This window comes from Ursus arctos, unplaced genomic scaffold, assembly GCF_023065955.2.
Source record: "Ursus arctos isolate Adak ecotype North America unplaced genomic scaffold, UrsArc2.0 scaffold_24, whole genome shotgun sequence".
Taxonomy (NCBI): Eukaryota; Metazoa; Chordata; class Mammalia; order Carnivora; family Ursidae; genus Ursus; species Ursus arctos.
This window is the reverse complement of record NW_026622919.1, coordinates 32,145,047-32,168,292: the sequence shown is the minus strand read 5'-3', so window position 1 is coordinate 32,168,292 and position 23,246 is coordinate 32,145,047. Positions and strand designations below refer to the sequence as shown.

The following is a 23,246-nucleotide window of genomic DNA, read 5'->3' as shown; positions in this document are numbered from 1 at the left end:
GGGCAGCCTCCAACATGCCAAGTCCAAACACTAATACTTTTGAATGTTAACACTATTTGGCCGTGGTGTTGCATTCAGTTAGTTCTCTTGTGGTTGGTTCAGCCTACTTTTTCCCTTAAACTCTTCCCTTCTGCACCTCATGGTGCCTCTCCCGCTTCGCTCCCTCTAGGCCTCCATCTCCTGGCTGCTCTTCCTTCCTCCGACTCCTTGGAGGTGCTTCTACCATGTGCCTGACTGCCTGCTCCCCATGGACATCCTCAACCACAACCAAGTCTTCTAAATCTCTGCCTCCCGCCCCTGAAGCCTGGATCCCTTTCTAAAGGATCCCTTTCTAAAGGAAGGCACTTCAAACCAAACGCATCCAAAGCCAGCACCATCTTTCCCCTTCCCCTGGCTCCTACCACCTTCACGCTAATTCTGTTCCTTTCTCTCTGAAGGCCCAGTTGCCAAAGCAGTCAAGACCCTTTAGTCTCTCTCCCTTCAACGTCATACTCTGTCTAGGGGACCGATGGTCCTGGCTCTGTAATCCAGTCTCCCACAACCATCTTCACAGCTACGGCCAGCAGCACTATGTGAGCCCTACTCTCCCTCATTCTGAACTCACGTGATGGCTTCCTAAGCTGGTCTCCCTGACTCAGCTCTTACCTCTCCAGCACATTCTAGAATTCTATTTATACAACACAATCTGATCACATCTCTCATGTTTCAAAACTTCCAGTGGTTTCCTAGCAGCCTATAGGACAAGGTCCAACCCCTCAGGAGGCACCAAGAAACTGGGCTGATTCTCCTTATCTTCACCATCACCTTCCCACCTCACTCCAAACCTGTTTCCCCAGCAGACCCAGCTTGTTCACTACCTTTTCCCAAGTTGGTTCAGCCTCTTGCAAAGCCTTAACCTATCTTCACCGCCTGGTAAATGCCTGCTCATCCCTTAATACCCAAGTCAGACCCTAGGCAGAGGTGGTGGCCCCCCTTTTTCCAGCATGCAAAAAACTCTTTTCTCCGAATGGTGTCCCATCACACTATTCACATCTGTCTCCCAGACTGGGAGCATCCTGAAGTTCAAAGCCAGTCTTTAACGCCCCTTGGTTTCCCCAGGACTCCTAGTCTCAGGCACATCAGTCTCTTTTTTCCCCTCCGGAGAGTCTTGATAAATGGTAATTAACTGATAGGATGCCTGCGTGGCTCAGTTGGTTAAGCGTCTGCCTTCAACTCAGGTCATGATTTCAGAACCCTGGGATCAAGTCCCACATCGGGCTCCTTGCTCAGCGGACAGCCTGCTTCTCCCTCTGCCTGCTGATCCCCCTGCTTGTGCTCTCTCTCTGACAAATAAATAAAATACTTTTTAAAAAATGGTAATTAACTGAGTAAAACGAGTGACCATCAGTGAAACTGTGCTGCCCTGCAAAGCTGATATTTTTAATCTTACTTAAACACTTGCCAGTACATTTAAAATATCTAAATCTGGCCATTACATGGGACTCACACACCATTAACGCTCCACAAAGTTAAAAAGCCAGCAAACTCCTGTGACGTCAACTCGCTTGGGCTGGCAGATGGGAGCATGACACTCAGTACTGTGGAGCCATGGCTCCAATGTGACACACGACAAGGCCCTCCAATGCCTTTACTTGAGTGCTGTCTGATGGCAGAAACATTTCCCATTTCACCTCGCCTGGCCCTTCACACCATCTGTGTGCCACTGGGCAGCTTCCCAAGGGACCCTCCCCAGACTGGCATGGACTTCTGACCCCTGGAGAAACCCTCAGACTTCTAACCCACGAAGCTTCTTTCTCCCAGGGTGGTCCCCACAAAACCCCCAGGGCAGTCTGAGGAGGAGAAAAATGAACTGTCAGATTTGGTTCAGGCCAGCAAGGAAAGGGGTCCCTCGACCCTGCCTCTCAACTCCATGTTCAAAACAAGGCCAGATCTGCCCTTTTCCTCCAGCCCCCCGAGACTGCTGCCCTCAGCATGGGTCCTTTGTTTTTTATCTAGCCAGGCTCAGAGAAGACAATCCTGGTTAAAACAAAACAAATACATTTTTCTCATCATCTGGGACCCCAGAGAGGGACTGGGTCCATCCCTCTGCCCCCAGACAGGGCACCACTTGAACCACAACGTAAAAACAGTCATTTACATGTATCAAGAAAACAACATTTTGGGGACACCTGGGTGGCTCAGTTCGTTAAGTGTCTGCCTTCAGCTCAGGTTATGATCCCGGAGTGCTGGGATCGAGCCCCACATCAGGCTCCCTGCTCATCAGTGGGGAGTCTGCTTCTCCCTCTCCCTCCCTGTTCATGCTAATAAATAAATAAAATATATTTTAAAAAAAAGAAAGAAAGCAAGGTAAGAGATGGCAGCTGACCTTCAGAAATGACTTCACCAGGGAACCCTTCCCTTAGCCTCCACCAATGCCCGCTACCCAGGTTCCTCTTCCACAGAGCACTCTTCACAGCTGCAGTTGTATTTTACTGGGGAGATTATCTGATTGTCGTATCTCACACTCTGAAAGATCAAATATTATTTACTGAATAAATGAACGTCTTTGGACCCTGGGCACGGTGTGACCTTGATTTCTCTTTAACTGCTGCTCCCCCAGGGCACAGCTGGGGCCCCAACTAGTTACAAACCATCCCGCCCCAATCTGCCAATACAATTCTGTTGCTCAGCTGTCAGCAGGCCTTTGGCGTCCTCACTTTAATCTCCCAATTCAAATAAATCCAGAACTCTAGACTCTGACATCTGTGGCTGGGCTCCCCGCCTCTCCACAATTGGAATTTGGAAATTGAACTTAACAACTCGAGAGGGAAAAAAAGGGCAGACGACTTTCAAAAGGATGCCTGTATGTCTAAAGTCCCAAGCATCCTCAGCTCGAAGATGGATGTATTTTGTCCTAAGAATTATTAAACTGCCATCTAGTATTGCCATCTATTGAAGAAGAAAAGGAGGAGGATGGGAGAAAGACTGATTCTAGAGCAGATTTCTGGATTTGTCCTGCTACGGGAATGCAAGATAGATTTTAGGAAGAATTGTAACTTCTTTTCCTTTCAGGCCTGGCACATCAAGGGGCTCCATGCACATTGCCCAGTGCAGCTTTTTCATATAATTTAAGAACCATTCACCAAGCTGGTTGTTTATGGGTCAGTTTTCCCACTAGATTGTGAGCCATTGCTGGTCGAAGACCACATCTGGTTAATCATCCTTCATACCCAGGGCAAAGCCTGGCTTGCAGTAAGAGCTCAGAAAGGTTGGTGGAAGGAATGTGGGAAGTGAGGGGAGGAGGGGAGGAGGAGTCATCTGAGGCCCTCCAGCAACTGTCGTAAGACTCCAGGACTCTACAGTTTATTAATTTCCTATCATGGTCCCATGAGGGGCCAAGGACTTGATATGCATTATCTCAATTAATCCTCACAACAACCCAGAGAGGCAGGCATTATGATGATTACGCTTGTTTGAAAGATGAGGAAAAAGTTCAAGAAGTTAAACAATTTGCCCAAGATCACTCCACTAGAAAGTACCAGAAGCAGAATTTGAATCCCGGGACAACAGCCTCCCCTACCCCCCATGGATCCTTCAACCCAGATGAGCCAGAGAAGAGTCTGAAGACGGGCATCCTCGGTCCTTGAGCCCTTTAGAGCAACAAGCAGAATATCTTCCAGAGGAAGAGTCTAAGTCAACTAATTATAATGCAAACAAAAATGTCAAGCTCTCTTAAAACATCTTCAAACTCTCAGGGTTGGCTCACTGCTTCAACTTTTAATTATAGAAATATGAGAAAACAAATGAGGGAAGGGAATAACCTCAACCAGAAGGTAGGACAACAGATCCATACGAAAAAGCCAGTTTTCAGTTCCTGTCATATCTTCCTTCCTGCTAAGGTGTTTTTAGCTTTAAGGTGGTAGTCATATGTAGTGATAGTTTGTTTCCTTAAGGATGAGGGGAAAAGAATCACGTAAACAAAACTAACCAAAAGCCCTATTTAATTTGCATTTATACATAGTACACATGTTTATACCATTAATACAACAAATACTGAAAGAGAATTCATTCCTACTTTATGGTCCATCTGGCCATGGATCAATTTAGGGAGGGTCCCTCAACAGACAAAAGACCAACGTAGTAAAAGATAAACAGGAGGCAAATATAATGGCTGACACATGCAGTGGCGATACAAACAAGAGAAGAAAAGGAAGTGGCAAAAATACAGTGAGGGAAAGGAGGCCAAAGGTCAAGGATGCTTAGGAGTTGGTTTCTGCTAAAGAGATCAACTATCTCAGTGATTTCCCGACCTCAGACATGTATGGGTGGGCTACCTTAAAAAAAACTTGGGAAATTTTCGGGGGTGGAGGGTTATTATTTGCTTGCTCTTATTTGATTCCCTACCTTGAAAATTCTGATTTTGCAGGCCTTTGGTTGAAATAGAAATTCTTAGGGCAGCCAGGTTTGAGAATCTCTAGGGATAGTCCCATTTTTTGAGAAAGCCTATTATCTATGTCAACTAACCATTGTTCACAGACTTCTTCTGTGAATGGAAGCAACAATCCATTTCCATGGAGTTACTCTAAACTGTAGCAATAGTGGGGTGCCTAGCTGACTCAGAACAACATGGGACTCTTGATCTCGGGGTCATGGGTTCAAGCCCCATGTTGGGTGTAGAGATGCTAAGAAAATAAATAAATAAAATGTGGGGGAAAAAAGTAAGTAAACTGTAGCAATAGTAGCCTGAGCAAAATCCCAATGTTCCCTTTCCAACATTTCATGTGCCTACCGAACATTCCCCATACATTACCTCTTAGGTTCATACCTCTGTGCCTTTGCATACACTGTTTCCCCTGGAGTGTTTTTGCATGTTTAAATCCTCATTGTTCTTCACAGCCCCATCTCCAAAACGCCTACCCTTCTTTCTGTATTTCCAAAATGACTTTAAATTCTTTATACCTTATACTCTGGTTATTGACATATATGCCTTTATCACTCATATCTGAGTATATGCTCTTAGGGGAAGGGGCCATATCTTAACCCATCTTTATCTCCCAAAGGTCTTATATTATCTGTTGAATTACTATTAGCCAGGAAAATAAAGCGAAACCAAGGTTCATTTTCAGCCGTAGGCCAGAGGTTCCTCTTCTGTAGTTCAAAATAGGAATCAAAATTTTACTGACTCAGGCAGGATGTGCTCCAAGCCTATCCTCTCCTGCCCCAGGTACTCACAACCAGAACAGCATAGGAAAACAAAACAAATCATTGGGAAGGTCAATATTTCCTATGATTAAATTTCTTTCTTTTTTTTTTTAGATTTACTTATTTGTCAGAGAGACAGCCAGTGGGAGAGGGAACACAAGCAGGCGGAGTGGGAGAGGAAGAAGTAGGCTCCCAGCAGAGCACAGAGCCCGATGCGGGGCTCGATCCCAGGATCACGCCCCGAGCCGAAGGCAGACGCCTAACAACTGAGCCACCCAGGTGCCCCTATGATTAAATTTCTTATCAGATAAAATAATGCCACTTTCTTCAGTAGAACCAAACTCAGCTCCTGTCCATGCCCAGAAGACCCTATTTGAGCCTCAGTGGCACTGCCATCTGGATATCAAGCCTTCCCTCCCCAACAAGAAAGAGACAAGGGAACTCCAGACACTAGGGACTAATTTCATTCTAAGCTGGCAATCTAGTTTCAGATCAAAACCACTAAATCTGGACATACCACATTCTCAAGACCATAGAGGAAGGCTGTAGCTCAGGAAACAGAAGAGCACAGGGCTGCTGACCCAACCAGGAATGTGAGTGGTAGTGTTGTTACCTCACTGGCAGAATGTTCCTTTGCCTCATCACTGAGAGGCGGTAGGCTTTGCCTAGGATCAAGACATTATGGGTTATTTGGGGTTTTATTCAGGAGTTGACATTCTTCCAGAATGTACAGGAGTAGAAAGAACCCTGGGCCTGAAAAACAAAAGGTATCGTTTATAGTCTCTGTTTTGCCTTAATTAGCTCTGTCTTAAGCAAAAGTCCTTTTAGCTTACTTGAGCCTCAATGTTTGTATCTCTAAAATGTAAAATCTGAAATGATTTTAATACCCAAGTCAGAATCGATCCAATTAAAAAAGAATTATAAATCATTAACCTGAAATTAGAGAAACTAGAAATTACAAGGAAAAAATTAGGATGAGGGGACCTAAAGTTACCAAAGTCAGGCCACAGATTTGGCTCTGTGCTTCCTGGAACCCAAAGCAAAAAGAGAAACATGATCAGTTATACATTACCAATCGTCCACAAAGAAATATCATGCCTGTTCCTCAGGAGAGGCAAAGCTTTTTCTGGCCCTCGTTCCTGAAAGAAATTTCTCCTATTAACTACTTAAAGTACTAAGTGAAATTGTACTACTAAGTGAAATTGTAGTTTAAGGCTGCAGCAACATCAACCCTTGAGAAATGTAGTAGCATTATTAAGCTGTTTTGGACTGTGTCCCTCCGTGAAAGCAAAGGGAAGGACACCAAAGTTCATCTCAGTGAAAATTATTCTGGAGGGGCTGAGGTGATGTGGCCCAAATATGCAGCTTTCAGACTGCCCAGCTTAATCCAAGGATAAAACTAAGAATGGCCAGAGGAACAGGCAGACAACATGTCCATCCAAAAACTTCCATGACTTCTTCCACATGCGTGTTATCAAAAGTTGGGCAGCAATTTGTGATCAGATGATTCCTAACTTCCCCTCTAGTCTTGATAGATCTAAGGGACATGTTTGGTCTTCATTTACTGGCACTAATTTAAGCTCTGGTGGTTTTCTCCCTCTTACTGCACACTCCCAAATCAATGGGTTGGGAATTCCTGCCAAAGAGAGGAGGGAAACCTAACTGTGTTATTATTAAAAGCTAACAGCAGGGAGCCTGGGTGGCTCATTCGGTTAAGTGTGGGACTCTTGGTTTCAACTCAGGTCATGATCTCAGGGTCATGAGATGGAAACCCAAGTCAGGCTGAGCGCGTGGGCCGAAGTCAGCTTGAGAGTCTCGCCCTCTGCCCCTCTGCCCCTCTCCCCCTCCAGCACTCACTCACTCTCTCCATCTCTCTCTCTAAAATAAATACATTAAGGCTAACAGCAAGTGCTTATGTGCCAGGCTCTGTGCCTGGTTTCCTATACATCCTCTCATTTTGTCTTCCCATCAATTCTGTGTGATAGTAACTATTATTAGCCCTATCGTACAAAGAACAGAGATTTAGAGAATTTTCGCAAATTGTCCAAGGTCACAGAGCTAATTATCTAGATCTTTCTGGTTCCAAAGCCCAGGTTCTTAGCCCTACTTATAGTGCTTCCTAGTATTAATGAAATGTGATTACTGGGAGAAATGCTTATTTGTCAGAAGAGTGAAAACAAAATAAAGGTACTGGGGGAGGCAAGAGTTGTTTATTAAGAACAGAATGACAACGGAACTTTTGGAGACCCATTAAAAACTATAAAAGGGGAAAAAAATATTGTGAAAAGCGGAAATCCTGAAATAAATTCCAAGGGAACACTATCACACCCCAGGAAGAGGGAGAGAAAAAATCATTTTCCTCTTCTCCTCCTGGAAATAAAAGTATTACTTCCTACTCTTAAGAGTCTCAAAACCTTGGCTCTCTTTAGTCATTCATTCATTCTGCAGTAGGTTATGTATCCAGAGCTACCCATGCCAGGTCCTGTCAGCAGGTACTGTCAGCAGGCGGCAAGACAGACGCTCCCAAGCTTCCAATCCAGCCATCAAGGAGACAATGTATTTCCAGATGGTATTAAAGTGCCTTGAAAAAAATAAAGTTAAGGGGATTAAGAGAGGCTGAGGGGCAGGGAAGGGAGGAGCTGTTCTAGATAACTGTCCTGAGAGGGGCTCTCTTGAAACCCAAGTGAGAGAGCCAATCATGTAAAAATTTGGAGAATGGCATTCTGGATGACAAAACAACGACAAAACAAACCTTCCATGTTTTAGAAACCTGAGGAAAGCTGGCACACTTGGAGCAGACCGAAGCCAAGTGGACCAGGTAAAGACCTGTAGGGGAAGAGGGAAGAGAGGCTGGGGGAAGGGGACAGGATGTACAATGCCCACAGGGAAGGGAGCTGGATTATGTCTGAATGCAATAGGAAGCCATTGGAAAACTTTAAACAGGCTGAATAGCATAATCTCATTTATTTTAAACCCTCTGGGGGCTATATTCCCAAATCTCAGGGAAATCCCCATAGGTGTGGTCCTTTAAAGATGCAAATCTCGTCTTCTGTTAAGGAAAAGATCATTGAAAACTATCAACTCTAACAAATACCTTTAGCCTGCAGGCCCTGGCTTTCCATAATTGGAGGCTCAAGTTTAATAAAATGATTCCCCTTCCACAGCTTTAGACCCCTTCATGCTGAAGGAATGCACCTGTCAGAGCACCTAGTGGTTTGTGGATGGACCCTAGGGAAACGCCCGAGATAATTTACAAAGGAAACGGATCCTGATTCTCCATTTGAGTCCCCCCTGGACTTCTCTTCCCTCTCCTTTTCTATACTAGGATATCCTATCCTTTGCCATCCATTTGTTGCTTTCTTTTTTATTACAGGCTCAAAACTAACCATCCTAAATGTGAGTGGCTTGACCAAAATGAACATTATTCATTTCAACAATTCTACAGTTAGTATTCCCACATAAAGCATACCTTTGGCAGGAAGGACCATTGTTGAATTTGAATTTGGATTGAGTTCTATTTGAAGCTAAATGCAGCTTTGATTAATGCAAGGAAATTTCTTTTACCAACATGTTTGGACTCAGTAAGAGGGAAACATCTAACACGTGGATTCATCAGGTGTGTGTATGTTTGTGCCTGAAGGTAGAGCCAGAGGTAACTGACAAGACTGACCTGCACATAGAAGCCAAGATGTCATCACAGGAAAGAACGAAGGCTGAGGTAGGCAAGGTGGTTAGGGGAACCTGTGCCTCTTCTTATTAACAACTGTGACAGACAAACCCCTGACTTCCGCATACTCCCAAACAAAATCACCAGCCTGACTGCCCTCCCCCAGGCCACATGGCCTGGAATACCCAGCTCTGAAATATCAACATTTTCTGCCAGCCAATTGTTAAAACCCCAGGCCTAATAACTATGTCACCGCCTCAAAACTATCTGAATTTTCACTGTTTTAATGACTGTAATAATCTATGAATAGTACAGCATACTCATCAGCACTACTCACAACCCCAACCCCACGCACCTAGAAACATCCAGCCATACAGAACACTGAAACAGCAGCCCTCAAGTGGACTGGGCAGGGTGGTGTGGGAGGGATGGGGGTCTTATGGCCAAGCCCTCACAGCAGCTCAAAGCAAACAACTTGGACTTTTCAAAGCCTAGGCTAGTGTGACTAGCAGATGAGTGATCTTGGGTTTGCAGAGTAGGTCACATACGTGACTAAGGCTCTGCATGCTTCATATCGAGTTAATGCCTTTCATTGTTCATTGCCCCCAATTTCCATTAGACCAGGGTTTCTTATTGACCACCTGCATCACAAGCTCATGGTCCACTTAATAAAAATGCACCCCACTGAGAATAACCATCTCCAGAGTGGACTGACAGACTGCATTTTTGAACACTATTCAGGTCATCTTTGCACACATCCAAGTTTGAGGACCTCTGCCCTAGAGCAATGTTTCTTAAACTGTGGGCCATCAACCATTGACCCATTTGGTCAAGAAATCAAATTAAAAGGCCATGACCAGTAGTTGGGGTGTTTGTTTGTTTGTTTGTTTACTTAAGAAGAAAAAACTATATAGAGAGCACACTGCAGGTAGGAGGGCAATTGTTGCCTGGAACTTATCACAGCTGTGGACCTCAATGCAGTGATGTAAAAGGTATTCCTTACTTTGGATGTCAAAGTTTGAAACCAGTTTCCTAGAGGAAAGAAGGAAAACAGTACTCTTGTGCATGATGTTTTACTTTCCATTTTCCACCCCTAACTTCAAGCTTTTTTATTTGGTTCAAGCGTAAGATACCAAGACAGATCCCAGAAATTCTATTATCAAACCCTAAACCAATAAGGCAAATAAATTAAGGAGAGGTATAAGCCCAAGGCCCCCACTCTTGCCTGAGACCTTCACCATGAGCTGGGGATAAGGGATGGTGCCAAAGGGGAAGTTTGCACAACTCTCCTCAGGCTAGACCTGCTCCTTGGTAAAGGACTTACATAGCCACTCATATCACAGTTCAGAGGAATTACAAATGTTCCCCTTCAGGGCCAAGACAGCCTAGTTTAAGTGCTAAGGAAACGAGAAGAGGAATAGACGCAGATTCAGCCCACCTTTGTATCCTGTGGCAATGCTGAAGTCAAAGGAAAGGTAGGGAGTGGTCATCCAAGCCCACCGATTACAAGGCCTGGAGTTCCCACAACCAGGAGAGTATCGAAGAGCATCAACCATGTGAGGTCAAGACCCTCCCCAGAGCCAGTGACAGGAGTTACCTCTGGCAAGTCACTTCTAAAACCCCTACGTTCCTTGCTCTGCCCATGTTCTATCACCAAATGGGGTACAGAGAAGAGACAACTTCCTGCTTCCCAACGCTCTAGGACAAGCAACCCCATCTTGCTGGACCAGAAGAGAAGGAACAAGAGAGGAAGAGCAAAGAAAAGATAAATAGCTAGATGTCTTGTTAGCATTTAGATGCACCATCAGCAAGGACACTTAAAAGAGCCTCAAGACTCCAAGACAGCAAATTGACAAGAAGGCCGAAACAGCCAAAACCCCAGCAAAGCCAGGAGCAGTTTCGTGTATGGTTCATGGCGGTGGGACTGTGGGAGGGTCTGCTGCTTGGGACAGAGAAAAACGGAGGACTCTCACTCACTTGGCTTTTTAAGTGCTTGTAAGCTGAGAGTGAAGTCAGAGGTGGCAGTCTCCTGGGCTTCGTCCAAAAGAACAGGTGGTTACCCCAACCCCCAACGGCAGAAAAGCCACCACTTGAGTCAAGACACCCAGAGGAGGTCAGCGGCCAAAGAGGGTGAACTCGAAGGAGTGAGAGGTCGGGGCTGCCCCTCTGCGCCAGTTCCTGGGAGGTACTCGGTGGAGAGGCCCCTACATTCCGTCGGGCAGAAGAGAACTCGGCGCCCACCCCCTTGGCAAGGACTGTGGGGAGGCTCCGGGAAGCTGCCAGGCAGGAACTCGGCTGCGGTTACTCGTCCCAGGGCCGGCCAAGCGCTCCTGGGAGTTTCGAGGGCTGCCAGTCCCCCACAGGCGGGGGCCCCGAGGGCTGCGCCCCCGAACCCAGTCTCTCCAGCTGAGACCCAGCGTCACCGGCCGGAGACTGGAAGCATTCGAAACACCCCACCGACCCCCACGGAGCCCGAGCCCGCAGAAACTATGCTGAGAAGCAGCAGCGACCCGGTGTCCAAGTCCCATCCGCCAAACCACGCACTCTAGACTTGCCCGGCTCCTCGCACAACTCCCCGACCCCGACCCGGGCACCCGCGCCACCACGGGTCCCTCCGCAGGCAGCCGCCGGGGCCCGGCAGTGTTTGTAAACAAACCGGTCACGTGGCCCCGGCGGCCCGCTTCCCGCCCCCTGCGCCCGCGGCCGCCACGGGGACCCCACGCCGGACCCCGCCTCGGCGGCGCAGCGCAGAGGGCGCCGCGCGCTCCGCCGGGGCCGGGCCGGAGGGGCGACGGGACCGGTGCCCGGCGCTGGGTGCCAGGCGTCCGCGCTGACAGCGCGCCCCACGCCCACGCGCGCCCGGCCCGCGCCGCGCTCCAGCTTTGCTTACCCGGCAGCAGGCTGCCCCGTCCGGCCAGCGCAGGGCTCGGCTCCGCCGGGGTGCGCAGCAGCGAAGGACCGCCCGGCTGGCTCCCGGGCTCCGGGCGCGCTCTTAAAGCCACAGTCTCCGCCACTGCCGCCGCCGCCACTCCGCATCCCTCCGGGTCGGGGCCGGGGGCTGCCCTGTGACGGACGCGCCCCCGCGCCTATCCCCTCGCCTCAGCACATAGCAACACGCCGCGGGTTGGCTCGGCACGGCCGCAGCCCATCCGCCCCAAGCCAATCAGCGAAGGACGGAACTCCGCCCCCCGCTTCCCCAACCACCCACCCCCCACCCCTCTGCCCTGGCCGGGCTGGGGTGCGGGGAGTGCAGCGAGTGCTGGGTCTGGCCCGCCGCGGCTGAGCCGGCGGATCCTGGGTAAACAGGGCAACTGGCCCAAGGAACAGAGAGAGTGATGAGGATGGTTGGCTTTCAGAGCCTGGGAGGAGACCGTTTATTTGCGTTTGGGGTTTGTCCCCAGGTCAAGGCTGGGATTCCTAGAACCTAGGGTTAGGAGTGGGGAGGCTGTATAGTACTTAGACTGATAGGGCCAAGACAGTAACTCCCTCCTTACACCTTAGCCATTTCTAACTCAGAGTCTAAGTTACCTGAAGAGGTTGTCAGGACCCCGGCCAGCTGAATTGAATAAGATAATGCCAAACCAGCCCAGGCCCTAGTCAGAAACAAGGCGTTTCTCCACTTTTCTCTGTTCTGCCAGTAATTTCAGCGAATTAAAAGTGGGAAAGATGTGGTAGGGGAATTGGAAGGCGCCCAGCCCCCTATTGCTGCTGATTTTCCAGAGCTTATGAAGGGAAATGCAGATGGTTAGCCTAGAAAAGTAAGATGGTCAGTGACCAGAGGGGAGGAGCCCACGTTCTGGATCAGTGTTTTTCAAGGAAAAGAAGGTTAAAAAATAAGCCCAGGCAGTCAGGAAATCCAGGAAGGCACCAGGTGGGTGGAGTGGGGCAGTCTCCCCGCAGGAAAACAGGTCAGTTTGAGAAAGAATGCTGGCAGGGGTGAGGGGAAGAGAGCAGAGCCGCCCAGCCTTTTCACTTCACCACTGAAGTTCTGCAGTTCCTCAGAGAGCAGTAGGAAGCCCCATGTTTTATTGAGCAGCTCTCAGGATCTGAGAGTGTGCCTGGAGGTACAGCCAATTCCACCCCCTTCCATATACTGGTTCGCACATAAACTGAGAATGTTAACTGGGGTAGATCCCCAGGTGGCTCTAACTTCACCTGCAACTATACCCAGCTGTCTTTAAGATACATCTGATTTGGTTACTACACATTGCATTCGTATCGTGTTCAGTTACTTTGCATGGTTGGATGTGAATCCAGTCCTAATGTCAGTAAGATGTTCGTAAAAACAAAAATACCTCAAATTCATTCATTACATATGTATCAGTCTCAAATTTGCAGTTTGGGTGTAAGCAGGAGCACCAGATCACTGTCACATGTTCACATTTGACAAACTTGGAAAGTCTAAAGCTGGAGGGGGAAAAAAAAGCTTTTCAGATAAGAAAGAATCATGAACAAGAAAGGTTTAACAATCCTTTAAGTAAAATGTGGTGGACTCTTTAGATTATCAAGAAGTTGATTTCTAGCCCTGACGTGCCTTCTGGGCAAATTTCTTTGTCTCGCTAGGCCTTCGTTTTCACAGTTGAAAACAAAGAAGATTGAGATAGCATGATCTCTAAAGTCCCTTCCCTTCCAAAATTCTAAGGCAGGCCAGGAAGTCAAACTTGTTACAACATTTCAGCAATATTCTCCTAGTGAATATTTGTGTTGCCAGATCAACACCCCCCAACAGTAGATGCTGCATTGGTTTAACACCCTAGGATACCAGGATGTTATGTAACAAGATTGGTGGCTACTGTTTCTGTTTAAATAAAAGATAACGTTAGCTAAGGAGGACAAGCCTGGTGCAGTGGTTCAGAGGGAGATCTGAGGACCCCTGCAGGCCTGTGGTGTGTATGCCGTGGACAGAAGAAGGGAACAGGACAGTAGGACCAGGCGACAATAGAACCAGCCAGCCCGCCAAGGACAACAAAAAAATATTTAATAAGCCTGATCATGCCTCCTCCCAGTCAAAAGGGCCAAGGACGGTGAGTTTGCTAAGCATGAAGGTAAAAGTGGAACAAAGTGGTAGAAGCAACTTCTGTCTCTCTCTGAAAGCAAGCCCCTCTCCGTGCCCCTCAGTACATACACACTCAGTATTATGTGCAGAACTTCCTGCTTGACTTGGGTGAGAGTATTCTGAAGAATCTACCGAGGAGAGAAGCTGGGGCCAATGGAGAGTGTGTGAGAACAGACAGATATTTCTCCTGTAAGGCAAAAAACGAGATGGAGAGAATGTAGGGAAAAACATAAATTTGTTCAGATTTAGCCAGAGAGTTCTTGAAAAACAAAACAAAACAAAACAACAACAACAAAAACCCTTGCAGTAAAAGTTTGAGAGGTTCCTGGCCTCACAGTTTATTGGCCTGGCTTTGTTAGTGGCCCTGTACACTTGTCTCCTCTGTGTGAGGCCAAATTCATTCATTCCCAAAGCCTTAACAGCCATTCTTAAATTTTTTTTTAAAGATTTTATTATTATTATTTTTTTATTTATTCGACAGAGATAGAGACAGCCAGTGAGAGAGGGAACACAAGCAGGGGGAGTGGGAGAGGAAGAAGCAGGCTCATAGCAGAGGAGCCTGATGTGGGGCTCGATCCCATAACGCCGGGATCACACCCTGAGCCGAAGGCAGACGCTTAACTGCTGTGCCACCCAGGCGCCTCCTTAATAGCCATTCTTTTCCAGCTGCTTCTCTCTAATCCCATGTTCCCACTGTTGCACATCCACGTCGTAGCATTTGGTATGTTTACATCCTCCTTTCCCTCACCGCCACACCAATCCGTCAGCAGGTCTTGTCAGCTCTACTTCAAAAATGTGTATTTGCTCTGAACACGTCTGTCTCTGCTGCTATCACCTGCTTGGAGCCACCAGCATCTCTTGCATAGAGTAAGCAACGGCCTCCCAACTGATCTCCCTGCTTCCAATGCATTCTCTACACAACACCAAATGGTACTTTTTCAAAACAAACTCCTTACGATGACCCATAAGGCCCTACTAACCAGGTCTGCCAACCTCCCTGGTCTTCCCCTATCGCTCTTTTGCTCAGGCTGCTCCAGTCAAGGTGGCTGCCTTTCTTTTCCTCAAATACACCAAGCCTAGGCCTGTTATAGTATTTTTATTTGCTGTTCCCTCCACCTGAAACACTTTGCCTCAGAAGGCTGCCTCCTTGCCACTGGGTTCCCAGGTCAAATGCCTCCTCCAGAGAGGCCCCCTGACTACCCAATCTTCATACCTCCCCCCAAGGGTACTCTCTATCATATCTTTTCCCATCTTATTTTCATCATAACGCATATCACTCTCTGAAGATACCGGGTTCACTTATTTGTTTTCTGTCTCTGTCCCATCCAGCTCTAAAGTGCAACTCCATGACAGCATCAGGGACCTTGTCTGTCTTGCTTCCTGTTGTTTTCCCCATGCCAAGAAGAGTATCCTACGTTCAACCGATATTTGTTTGTTCAATAAATAACTGAACAAATGAATGAATATGCCTCCTGCCTCAATCCCTTGACCCCACAGTTTGCTTCACTTGGAATGTTATTCTCTCCTTAACCCCCCCTCCCCCTCTGCTTTTTTCTCTCATCATTCCATCTCACAGCCTTTTCCTGAATGACTCAGGCCAAAGATCAGATCAAATGTCACTTCTTTGGAGGAGTTTCCCTTAACCTCCCTAGAAAAATTTATTTTTTCTCCTTATACCCTCACAGCACTTTATTCATGGTGCTATTATGTCACTCAACACTCTGCACTCCCTATTAGGAGTTATCAGTTACCATCCTTCTGCCAGTCCCTCCTGGGCTGGAACCTTATCAGATGTCATTGTGTTTTCAGCACCTGACACAAGGTAGGCCCTCTCTCAAGGTTTGTATCTGAATTGAATCCAGTAGGGATCCAAGCAGGAATGGATAGGGTCTGTCCTCAGAGAATACTGATCAACAGATAGTACTCTTACTTTGTAGTATGACAACATTAATCCTGCAACTTCAAGGATATTCTATAATAAGAGGGGCAACCTGCATTTTAAAATCACAGTACAATAGAAAGTTCTTGGAGGCTAAACTACAGGCTCTCACACTACCATATCACCTGGGAAAACATTCCCCTCTGCCTGTGTGGGGAGGGGAAGAGGCTCCTCCCAGGCTTTATTGTACCCCCTCCTCCCCCAACAAGTTAAATCCCATGACATTACGTCACAGAGGAGGGACTGCTGCCATCTTCCTGTGGATAGATCATGGTAACAGTGCTTTGTTTCTTTATGTACAATAAATGCTTTCTCTGATCCTTGTCCAAGTCCCTCATTTTCAGTCATGAAAGTGGCTGATTAAATGCTTTTTGGACTGTAAGTGAGTAAGTGGTGTACCTAAGCCCTCCTGAACGGACTCTAACAAAACAGCCACCATCATTTTTCAGTACGTAATGTGTACAGAGCAGTTCCTATCCTGTCTAGTTATATTTAATCCTCAAAACAACCTGGAAGATAGGCAATTCTCGCCCTCTCTCGCTTTTTTTAAAGCTGATCTTATGGAATTTGAACCCTGATCTATCTGGCTTCAAAGTCCATTCACCTTCTTTCTTCTACACCTCCAAAGAATAAAAATGCTTCTCTCCTCTTCTCCTCAAATATCTCAGTCACCTTTACAAGGAAACTCATCTGAACATCAAACCACCGCATGAAGCAAAACCCTATGCCAAGGTAATGGGCCTGGAAACAAGAGTTGTAAGGGCTTAACACTTCTGTCTTAAACACAAGAGTAACAATAATATTTATCTTGCTCTTATTTATGTTCTAGGAGCTGGTATTGACAGGTTACGGGCATTGTTTCATTTAATCCAATCTTCACAACAACCTGATGAAGGAAGATCCCACCTTTCTATATACCTGCAGCACAGTTCAAATTCCAAAAAGCTCTGAAAATCAAAAGTGAGTTTGGCAGAACTCATATGAAACAATAACAGAGCAGTAGTATTCAATAAGTAAAATCTGCAGGGTAAAAAAAACACTTGACAGGATACAAGCAATTATATTTTTCTTCCTTTATTTTCACAAGGTACTAATAGCACTCTCATTGAGCTGCTTTTCATTCCCTGTCCTTCCCATGTGGGCTAGTCTCACTATGTCTAATCAATAGGTTGTATCTCCCAGTTGGTTACAATACCATTGAGGATGTCTCTCTTCTGCACAATTTTTAACTTTCGGCAAACTAATATTTAAGTTTTCTAAATTTTCTCATGCTCCACTTTTCAAGAAAAAGAAATTGATGCAGCTCATTTGATGGCAAACTTCAACTGATATGAGGTCATTCATAGGCTTCATTAATCCCATCTAGTATATTCATATGTTTCTTGTAGGACTATTAATGCTTGAAGAGCTCACGCTCCCTAGGGTTTTATGTGATATACAGTATACATACTGAAAGCTCGTAGAATTTAAAAATCTCTCTCAGGGTTCCAAATATGGGATTGAGGACTATGTTATTATCTCTATTTAACAGATGAGTAAACTTAAGCTCAGAGATGTTAATGAATTTGTCCAAGGTCACACAGCTAGTAAACAGTAGAGCTAGGATTTTTTAAAAATCTGTCTAAAACTGTGAAAACGAAACAAGGCAGAGGATCAGAGGGGAAGAGAGGAAAAAATGAAACAAGACAAAACCAGAGAGGAGACTCTTAATCTCAGGAAACAAACTAATGGTTGCTGGGGTGGAGATGGGTGGGAGGGATGGAGTGGTTGGGTGATGGCATGGCTGGGTGATGGACATTGGGGAGAGTATGGGCTATGGTGAGTACTATGAATTGTGTAAGACTGATGAATCACAGACCTGTACCCCTGAAACAAATACTACATTATATGTTAATTTAAAAAATAAAAATAAATAAATAAAAAGCAAAAAATCAATAAATAAAACTGTGAAAACAAAATTTGGAACACATGTGATGGATAAGGGCTCATATTTCTGAAGGCAAATATATGAAGTGACAATTCATGGTAGAGGAAAAAGAAATAACTTGTAAAGATATGAAGAAAATATTCAATCATAGTCATAACAAGAAAAAATTTAAACTGAAATTGTAATGAGGTGCTATTTTTATCCTATCAGATTGGCAGGTGGTAAAATGTTCGATCACATTGTGTTGGAGAAGATATGAAGAGACAGCCATTCATATGTTGTTCATAGTGAGGTAAATTGGTCTGATTTCTATGAAGGACAATTAGGTAACTTCTCTCAAAGGTAGAAATTAATATACTCAGAAATTTCACTTCGAGGGACTTACCCTTAAGATACACTCACATGTGTGCACAAAAATGAATATAAAAGGATATGTAGCATGGTTAGTATTAGCAAAAACTCTCTCTGGAATATGTAACTTTGCAGTTGATGAAAGGCCAGACATTTTACAACTCTCTAAAACTGATAATGAGGGATGATTATTTCTTTTGTCCCACAGAAGAAAACCTCAAAAACTATTTTTATCCTGTAGGCCATTAGCCAGTTTTGTATAAAAATTAACAATTTTGGGGGTGCCTGTGGCTCAGTTAAACATCTGACCTTTGGTTTCAGCTCAGGTCATGATCTCAGGGTCCTGGGATCAAGCCCCACTTTGGGATCCCTGCTGAGCAGGAAGTCTGTTTGAGGATTCTTTTCCTCTGCCCCTCTTGCTTGCTCTCTCTCTCTCAAATAAAATAAAAAAATCTTTTTTTAAAAAAAGAATTTCTTTTTATCCACTGACTACAATTTTCAACTTTCAGATTCTTTTTCTTTTCTTTCTTTTTTCTTTCTTTCTTTTTTTTAAGAGAGAGAGAGAGAGACAGTGTGTGTGTGCATGCGGGGAGAGGGGGCAGGGGCAGTGGGAGAGAATCTTAAGCAGGCTCCATGCCCAGCACAGAGCCCAACTCAGGGTTCAATCTCATGACCCTGAGATCATGACCTGAGCTGAAATCAAGAGTCAGATGCTCAACCGACTGAGCCACCCAGGCATCCCTCATATTCTCTTTCAAACCAACTCTGTCATCCAGGTGGGTTCTTCATTATAAGTTAAATAAAACTTGAATATATGCTTTCTATGCATTTGAATTATAAATATGCTTTTCATCTTTGAGACTGATGCTTTGAGATGACCTAAATCCATCAATATAGGACTGGTTAAATAAATCACAATACCTCTATACAAAGGAATACTATGCAGCCATTAAAAAGAGGCAGGTCTAGGGGCACCTGGGTGGCTCAGTTAGTTAAGCCCCTGCCTTTGGCTCTGGTCATGATCTCGGGGTCCTGGGCTCCAGCCCCATGTCAGGCTCCCTGCTCAGTGGGGAGTCTGCTTCTCTTCCTCTGTTTTCCACCCCTGGGTGCGCTTTCCCTCTCTCTCAAGTAAATAAATTAATTAAATCTTAAAAAAAATAAAAGGCAGGTCTATATGTAGATCCTCCATGAGGGTGAGGATCTTTGTTTGATTCCCTGATGAACTTAAACACCTAGAAAAATGTCTGAGCACAGCACATAGCAGCATTAATTTGCTTCTGGCTGTGACCCCAAAACATTTTTTTTCCCCTCATTGATATGTAGGGCACGGCTCTAGGCTGAGGGTCACATATTAGGTTTAGACAGGCTTCTAGTATCTTCTCATTTAGGAACCGGGACCACTGCTGTACAAGAAGTACATGAAAACATATGATGCCCCTTAAAGCCTCCACTTTGAATGACACACTGCCACCTCTACCCACAATCCGTTGGCCAAAGAAAATATGGCCAAATCCAAAGTCAAGAGAGAAGTATATTATACCTTCTTTAACTAGAAGAGCCTCCGAAGTCAAAGAGAGTAGGATGTATAACCCTATCATGAGAAGTAGATAACAATATTGCAATCTATCACAGTGCTCGATAAATATATATTGAATAAAGAGTGAACGAATTCCAAAAATTAAGTTTAAAAAAAAGCATAGTGCAGAACAATTGTACAAAGCACGCCACCATTTGTTTTAAAATATATATGTACATGTAATATATATACAAGTATGTTTTGATACGCCTTTACTACCTCTAGGAAAATGCACAGGAAGTTTGTAACTGGTTGCTGCTGGGGAGAATTAGGGGAGGGGAGCTCAGGGAAGGAAGGAAGCCTTACCATTTAGTATCATGTGTATGTGTTACCTATTAAAAAATAAAATTAAATTCTCTGTGGAGGAAATAAAAAGAACAACCCAATGCTGTCTGACTATGAAGTCCAAATTTTAAAACTCTATGCTATAATATCCTTAGGATAAAACATGGATCACAATTTTGTTGTTGTTCTTAATTCATTGCAAACAAACTGTACAGGGGATCTCCTTTGTCTCTAGTTCCTGCGGTTTTACTTATAACATAGCACTAATTATAGCAATATTCCAACTCAACCAATTTTTTAATGTTCTAGAGCTGTAATTTTCAAACTCTGTGGAAGGCTTCCCATTTCTGAGAAGCCCGGTAGGTGAAATCTCTGAAGACAGAGGTACAAAATTAGTTCATCCTGATCCTTTCAACCAAATTAACTCTCTGTTCAGCTGTTTTGCTTCTGAGTTTAAATAAAACCATTCTCCTAATGGTAAAATGATAACGGTGGCTCCCTCGTACTCATTTTGTGGTTCTTACAGAGCAGGAGAGTCCCTAGGGACCCCTAAAACTTGAGATATAGTCTCCCTCAGGGCATAACAACAAGCAGAATCAAAATATGATGAAAGATATCGAACATCTACACAAAAGACTCACCTCGTCAGCAAATGGGTAGATCGAGATTTAAGAGTGCCCATATCCAATTAAGGATTAGGGTGTAATTTCTAGAACTATTGTTCTAGAACTTAAAACTATTGTTCTAAGAACTACTGTATATTGCTATTGTATCTAAAGCTGTAAAATATTCTAGGCTCTGAGTGAATGCACTGTATTATACATTGTCTAAAGAATAGCCCCATTCATTACTGAGGTATCCCAGAGAAGAATGGGAATTCCACAACTGCAGGGTTGACAGTACACCTCACTGTTTGCCTCTCAGCATACATAGCGTGTGGCACCTTGCAGTTTACTAAGCCCCGTTCAACGGATTTACAGATTATATTATGTTAATATAATTTTCAGTTTTCACTTAGTTGACTCTCATGAAATGGACAAGGGCCTAACAAAATTCCTGCAAAGAAACCACAAATTAAAGATATTACTAATAATTAAAGCACGAGCAAACAATAAAATGGCAGGGTTGACATTTCTCTTACCTTTCATATAAGCTGTCAGCTACGTTATTCGGTAAAAGCAATAACCTTCTTGTCAGGTCTGACAAGAAGATGATGCCAAAAAAAATCAAAATTATCTGCAAATCATTTGAAAAAATAGATTACAATTTTTTTTTTCCTGTTACGAACACACAACCAGAAAAGAAGTTTGGAGATCTCTGGTTTGAAAAAGTTACCGCTGAAGAGCAAGAATTTGTCAGGGGCTCTGCCACGTGATCCAGACCGAAGGTGCCCAGCCAGAGTCTGGAGTATTTCATTCTACTTAACGGGTCACCCTTACAGAGAGACGGAATGAATCCAGCTACGATAGCTTGATGGTACCATCTTTAATGATCACCCAACTAATTTCTTAATTATATCCTTGACTTTCAAGTATAGCTTATGGTTCAAATGTGATTCCAAAATGTTGTCTTTCTTACAAGTAGAGAATGTACCATCCGGTGTTAATGTCTGGTCATTGTGTAATTCAGTATTGGACTTCTTGTGAGCTTGGTTAATGTGGGTTTATCCCCAAGAGACTGCTCACCTCTGAGTGTTACGACGTAATAAGTTCCTGGGTTTAAGGTGATGCCCAGACCCTAGGTGACAAGGACCCTCAGTCCCCCCAGATGACTTCTCCTTCTCAGTACTCTCTCTTGGCAGTGGTTGGCAGGAAGCTAAATTCTTTCACCGAAGACCCTGAAGAGCAGTACATTTAGGAAACTGGGCCTGTTTCTAAAAGGGGTTTTCTAGCTCTGAATTACATTAATTCTGTAACACACCTAATGTTGTTCTTGCTCAACAGCTTTTTCTTCTATTGCCTCAGGTTTTGAACACTGTTAATTCGCTTATTTGTAAGCTGATTGTTGCTTTGGTCTGCCGGGCACCAAGGCCCAGGATCTCAACAAGGGCCCTCAGACAGCATGATAGCCAAGATAAACTAACGTGCAGAGCCAAGTTTGCAAAGACTTCGGAGCAGCCTCTCTGCTAGCCGGGCTGGTGATTGTGGCAGAGTGCTAAATAATTGCAGAGCCGACCTCTGTAGCATTCTCCCTCTGGACTCTTCCTTCTTTGAATAAAACTGAAATAGATCCATTTCCTTTAGTCAAATGACAATATCATCAGCTGTCCGAGCAGCTTGGCTGACCAGGCTTTTACTTTAGCCTCACTGCCTGATGGTAATATTCCAACTCCAGCAATTTCAAGGAGTGAGGAGCAGCCTAGGCAGGAAGCCCATGGAATTGGGCTGACTTCAGTTCAATTAGGATGGCAGTTCTCAGCCTTTCTTGCATATTATTTTTTTTAAAGACTTTATTTATTTATTTATTTATTTGACAGAGAGAGCACAAGCACGGGGAGGGGCAGAGGGAGAGGGAGAAGCAGGCTCTCCACTGAGCAAGGAGCCTGATGTGGGGCTCGATCCCAGGACCCCTGGGATCATGACCTGAGCTGAAGGCAGACGCTTAACTGACTGAGTCACTCAGGCACCCCTTTCTTGCATATTAGAATTATTGAGAGAGCCTTTTAAACATAGCACTGAGCGTGCCCTATTCCTAGCAATTGTAATTTAATTGGCCTGGGGCCGAACAACCTAGGCACCGATGCCTTTGAAAGCTCCCCAGGTGTTAAGTGCAGTCTGCAACGAGACCACAGACCTGAGATCTTACATTCAAAGGAAAGATGTGAAGCTGACACAATTCTCTTGTAAGCCTTCTGCTCTGAAGCTCCCTTCAATCATCTGCTCACATTCCATTTTGCAATTAGCTCACAGACATGTTTGCAAAAAGCTGCAGAAGTAAAAATGTGTTAATACAATGCCACACTTCACAGGTTGCAAGACATTTTCTCATATATTCTTTCATTTGACTCTTAAAATAACCCTGTGAGGTAAGCAGGACAGGTATTATTATCCACGATTTTCTGGTAAAGAAATTGATATCCTGAGCTGACTGAGGCCCCAGACTTCTGTTTTTTGCTCAGCACTCTTTTAATTATGCAATACTTACTCTACGGTGAAGGTTAATGGCCTCGGCTGCCAAATATAGGCAGAAAATCATGCACAGGAGTCAAAAGCAAAGACTTTAAAGTCAGATGTAAAAATTTGAATTTTAGTTTTGCTGCTTACT

The 23,246-nt window shown here is 44.8% G+C and overlaps 1 protein-coding gene across 3 annotated transcripts in view; it reads right to left on the bottom strand.

Moving 5' to 3' along the window:
- The window catches only part of YPEL2 (yippee like 2), a 61,467-nt gene extending 49,516 nt beyond the window's left edge, over nucleotides 1-11,951 (bottom strand). The window contains exons 1-2 of one of the 3 annotated variants that reach the window (XM_044390801.3): nucleotides 11,739-11,922; nucleotides 2,366-2,505 (exon numbers count right to left, since the gene is read on the bottom strand). The gene's annotated coding sequence lies outside the window, so the exon portion shown is untranslated. Of the gene's footprint in view, nucleotides 1-2,365; nucleotides 2,506-5,698; nucleotides 11,454-11,738 lie in introns of those variants that run through there. The other 2 variants (XM_026517468.4, XM_048223760.2) reach the window with 2 other exon arrangements.
- Nucleotides 11,952-23,246: the final 11,295 nt, after the last annotated feature.